Raw genomic sequence first — 6,000 nt, 5'->3', positions numbered from 1 at the left:
CCGTATTGATCCGAATATAAGACGATATTTTTTCCCTTGAAAAATGCCTGAAAATGACGCCTCGTCTCATATTCGGGGTCTAAGGAGTAACCCATGTAAAACAATAGGTAGCGCCATATGAGCGCTTTTCTCTCCGTCAGTGTTTAGTGCAGTGTGACCCTAACGTGATCCTGTAAACAAGCATGTACAGTAAACAAGTCAGCTGGAGTGGGTGTGTTAGCCTGCCGGTGGCAGCGGCAGAGAGCGACAACGAAAGTGCGAGTGAGGAGGAGGAACCCAGTGATACGGAGGATGCAGCTTAATGAAAGAAAGGGAAAAAAAAAACTGTTCGTGGTGTTTTTGGATGTTATTGTTCTCACATTTTGCAGACTGTTCTGACACTGTCAAGAAAATGTGCGCCGTTTATTGCACAAGTTAAGCCAGTAGGCTTATGCTCGTTTAATTGCACTGTTATATGGCATAGAACCGTGAAGTGCGTTCTGCGCTTTGCCTATTTGCGGAGCTATAGAAGATTTTATGATTTTTTTCCACCGCATGATAAACACCAAAGATGTTGAAATGTACAAGGAAAACAATGAATTTTTTTTATGCAAATTAAATTTTGTCCAAATAAAAAGTATTTTTCCAAATATGGGTCTTGAAAAAGAGGGGTCGTCTTATATTTGGGTCAATACGGTAATTAAGTTCTATGACACCTGACGTCTGACTCTTACCCCAACCGACAGTCAGAGTTGGTGTGGATCAGGTCATGCGCACTGATTGTTAGTGTAAGGTTAGCCAGAGCTAGACTAGCAGTCGTAAGATAAAGCCAATAGTCAACCAGTCGTCATGTTTCTGATATTACTGTATTGATTATTATATTATTATTATTATAATCTCTATATGTGAACAGCTAAACTCTAACAGAAACAGCAGTAATGATTGTGAATCAGAACAAACAGCAAGGAGACTGAACCTTTAGTTCATTTATTCCAACAGTGTAACATCACACAGTCTGTCAACACTAACACTAACTTCCAACTTCACTGAAACTGATCCTGACTGATCGATACGATGGATGATGGATAACGTTAAAGTTACTGAGTACAAACTGGCTCCTCTTCCTCCGTTTCATTCCTCTCCTGTCGCTGCCTGAACCTGCGGGTCTTCGTCCCCAGAGTCAGAGTCAGAGTCAGAGTCCTGGTCGGAGCCGCTGGACATCAGCCGGTCCATCCGGCTCTGGTTCTGTGTCTCATTCGGGCCCTGCTGGGTCATACAGCTAATAGGACCGCTAACTAGCTAATAGCAGCTAATACAGTTAGCATATGCAGCAGTAAGAGACTTACTGTGTCCGTACTCGGTATCGGCTGATAGACTAAATCTGTAGAGGTTGTTATAAGTTTTCACTAGTGTCTTGCTCTGGTTGTTGTTATGGTGTTCTTAGTGGGAAAGTTAAGCAGTTTCCAGTGTTTGACGTTCAAAACATTTTAAAATCTGTAATATTTAAATGAACGTGCTGTGCTCTGTTTCTAATGTCTGTTTTATGACAATCACAGAAAACTTCCTACCCAGTGTTGGGGGTAACGCGTTACAAAGTAATACGTTACTGTAATCAGATTACATTTGTCTGTAACGCAGTAATGTAACGCGTTACTGTTGATAACGTCAGTAATCACATTACAGTTACGAATCAAAAATGATCTTGTTACTTGTGCTTCTTTGGGAGGACCGAAAACACAAATTGTAGCAAACCCATTTTGTTTTGTGCTTGCTGTTTCTTGTTTTGTCCACCAGAGGACAGCTTGCATTGTTTGCAAGTTAATCTTGAAAAACAAATATCTGCTTTAGATGCATTTTTTGACATGATTTCTCTGCATATAAATTTCATGATTTGGGGTTATTTCTAAGAAAATGTAATTTCATCTGTTTTTACATATACAGTGGGTACGGAAAGTATTCAGACCCCTTTAAAATTTTCACTATTTGTTTCATTGCAGCCATTTGCTAAAATCAAAAAAGTTCATTTTATTTCTCATGAATGTACACTCAGCACCCCATCTTGACAGAAAAAAACAGAAATGTAGAAATTTTTGCAAATGTATTAAAAAAGAAAAACTGAAATATCACATGGTCATAAGTATTCAGACCCTTTGCTGTGACACTCATATTTAACTCACATGCTGTCCATTTCTTCTGATCCTCCTTGAGATGGTCCTGCTCCTTCATTGGAGTCTAGCTGTGTTTAATTAAACTGATTGGACTTGATTACGAAAGGCACACACCTGTCTATATAAGACCTTACAGCTCACAGTGCATGTGTGGAGAAAACCAGGCACTGCTCATCACCTGCCCAATACAATCCCAACAGTGAAACAAGGTGGTGGCAGCATCAGGCTATGGGGATGTTTTTCAGCTGCAGGGACAGGACGGCTGGTGGCAATTGAAGGAAAGATGAATGCGGCCAAGTACAGAGATATCCTGGAAGAAAACCTCTTCCAGAGTGCTCAGGACCTCAGACTGGGCCGAAGGTTCACCTTCCAACAAGACAATAACCCTAAGCACACAGCTAAAATAACAAAGGAGTGGCTTCGGAACAACTCTGTGACCATTCTTGACTGGCCCAGCCAGAGCCCTGACCTAAACCCAATTGAGCATCTCTGGAGAGATCTGAAAATGGCTGTCCACCAACGTTCACCATCCAACCTGACAGAACTGGAGAGGATCTGCAAGGAAGAATGGCAGAGGATCCCCAAATCCAGGTGTGAACAACTTGTTGCATCATTCCCAAGAAGACTCATGGCTGTAGTAGCTCAAAAGGGTGCTTCTACTCAATACTGAGCAAAGGGTCTGAATACTTATGACCGTGTGATATTTCAGTTTTTTTCTTTTTTAATAAATTTGCAAAAATTTCTGCATTTCTGTTTTTTTCTGTCAAGATGGGGTGCTGAGTGTACATTAATGAGAAATAAAATGAACTTTTTTGATTTTAGCAAATGGCTGCAATGAAACAAAGAGTGAACATTTTTAAGGGGTCTGAATACTTTCCGTACCCACTGTATATATTCTTGCCTGTGTTGAAGGTTAAGGTTTCGTTTTAAATAGTTTATTTTGAAGACCACTACTTCCTACTTCCTTCCTGTGTTGTATTACCGAACAAAACAAAGCCACTTGACAACGGAATGAATGAGCTAACAGTAAAACGGTAAAAGTTTAAGGTAAACTAAGGAGAATAAGGCAACAAAGCAGAAACAGCACCTTAATGATATAAACGTCAAAGGCCAGACATCAATGAAAGTGTTTCAGATCTGTGATCATTTGTTTATTTTGTGTTGCAGATTCGTTCAGAGAAGCCAATATTTTCTTCCAATCCTGAGCTGGATAACTTGGTACGATGCACACTAAAAGAACTAAATAACTTTTTTCACACATGCATTGTGGGATATGTGTCGATAATTAATGCACGTTCTCCTCTTTACAGATGATCCAGGCCATACAGGTTCTTCGCTTTCATTTGCTGGAGTTAGAGAAGGTTGGTGGGAGAGAAGCATGTTTTTATTTGAACTTATTTTATTAAATCTTAATTTTAATGGACGATTTTTAATGGACACTGTGTGTTCAGGTGCTTTAAGGAAGGTCTTAGTCCACAACTATAATCTTACCCTGTTAAGATAACTAGTAGTTAACTAGTATAACTAACAAGAAGATTTGCTATTTTTATATAGTTATTCTTAATACCTGCCAAAGAATCGGGCCGGATTTAGTCCCCTCAATCAATGAAACGGTGGAAACACTAGCGCTGTTGTCCACAGGAGCTGCCAGAATCAATACAAAATTAAAGTTCCTTGTTGTTCCTTGTTAATACTTTAGTTATTATAATTACGCATTTGTTTAAAAGTTTCCAAACCACTTTTGTAGGGAAGGTTTAAGGCAATTTAAGTGTTTTAATTTGGAAAATTTGGTCAGGATGTGAAAGACATTTAAGGAAAGGAAGGTGTTGTACTTCTGGTGCTTATGGTGTTTATTTGATGATTTGTATCAGAAAAACTCTTTTGCCTGCGTGTTTGGTGAATTAGCGGTTTATTGCTAGGTATAATGTTGAGTTGTCTGAGAAAGTACTGTGATTATTTACCATTTATTATGGACAGAAGTGGTAACAGAAATGTGATTGCTTTGTTTTTCTTTGTCAGTTCTCACGTTGGTTTATGGAGCTGATTTTCTGGAACAGCAATAAATGTTAAAACCATCAGTCGAGTCTCTTTCGGAGGGTATGCTACACAAATCAAACGTCCCTTTCTATGCGACCGTGAAATGTAAGCTGTCCCCGGGGCAGAAACAGCTGTCCACCGCTGCCAACACAACCTCTAACCTGACCAAGCACCTGCAGCGGCAACATGCTAGCGTAAAGCTAGGGGCTGCTAAAGATCAGACCGAGAGTGATGCTGAAGAGAAGATGTTGCCGAGTCCGACACCAACAAACCAGGCAAGGCTTGACTTTGAGCAAAAATTAGCAAAAAAAAGCGGAGACTTGTAGTATATTGTGGAATCGCCGCCTTTTCGAAACATACTGAGCAAAATACCCAGAACGCGGAGGAAAGGAAAACCTTTACAAGCTACCTGGACCAGCGTTATGTCAAGATGGAAACTGATCTAAAGAAAACATTGGCAATTAAGGTATGGTGCATCTCAGGTGATGTCATGGAGTAATCCAAAAGTAATGTAACTAGTAGTGTAACAAATTACTTTAAACAGCAAGTAACAAAGTAAAGTAAGGCATTATATATTAGTAACTAGTAATGTGTAATGGATTACTTTTTTTCAGTAACTAGCTTCGGGCAGGTCTTCAGAATGGCATCAGCTGTATTTTTCAGTGATTTGATGGCTTGAGTCACGCGATTCCTCTCGATCAGGTCTATCCAGTTGTCGATCTCCTCAGGAAGTTCAAACGGCAGTCCAACAACTCCTCCCACAAACTGATGATGAATATGAACAATACATGATTCATATTCAGTAATATCAGCCTCAAAGGAAAACAATTATCAAAATCACAAAAACAAAAACAACAAACCAGTAATAAATAATATTAATAATTTTATATAATGTTCTGTGTAATTATCAGACGTGTGTGTATAGTTACTGAATCTTACTTTGTCTCCTCCTTTCAGGTGTCCAGTTTTAGACGGGGGGACACGGTTGAGCATGTGGATGATGATCTGCTCCTCCACTTCACTTCGTCTGGCCATGGCTCTCACAACCTCAGCCATAATGTGTCGGTCCACTTCATCCGGGTCTGTGGAGGAACTCTCCGTCTTCAGTTGCTCGAACAGTTTCTGGATTCTTGTTTCTATTTGGTGGCGCTTCTTTTCTATGGCCTGCTTCACTTCAGTGATCTTACTGGAAAAATTAGCTAATAAATTTCTCATCTTGCGTTTCGTCCCGGGTGGCTCCAACTTCATCTCCAGGGCCAGAGTCGTCAGGTTCTCTGCAAAGAGCTCCTTCAGCTCGATCCAGGAGAACAGCTGCTTCAGCAGCTGGTCAGCGGTGGCCATGATGGAGGTCTCTGATCCCTGATTCTCCAAGCAAAGACCACAAAAGTGAGATCAAGTCTGAAAGAAGTCAGAGCTGCTGATGAAGACCATGAAATTAAAAAAAATCATGTTGATTTTTAGAATTTTCTCTTTTTTTAGATTTCATTGCAAAAAAATGCATAAAAAGCTTTTAACATGCTACTTTTTAAAGGGGACGTATTATGCAAATTATTATTATTTTTGACGGCAACGTCCGGCTAGAGTTGGAAAAAAACAGAACGTGTGTGTGAACCTTTGTGTCGGACTGTTTTCACAACCTCGGTCAGTACAACACCGGACTGGCTGAAAGACTGTTCCTGAAAGAGGGATTGTACCAACTGTCTGTGGAGAGACGGCAGAGGAAGTCACTGGAAGTATTTTAAAGAGTTTATGCTGTTTTTCATTGTTCGTGTAATGCTAGCTCATGCTAACCGCTGTTAGCTGCAGGGGCCTCAGT

Source organism: Dicentrarchus labrax, unplaced genomic scaffold, assembly GCF_905237075.1.
Source record: "Dicentrarchus labrax unplaced genomic scaffold, dlabrax2021, whole genome shotgun sequence".
NCBI lineage: Eukaryota > Metazoa > Chordata > Actinopteri > Moronidae > Dicentrarchus > Dicentrarchus labrax.
This window is presented reverse-complemented; position numbering follows the sequence as displayed.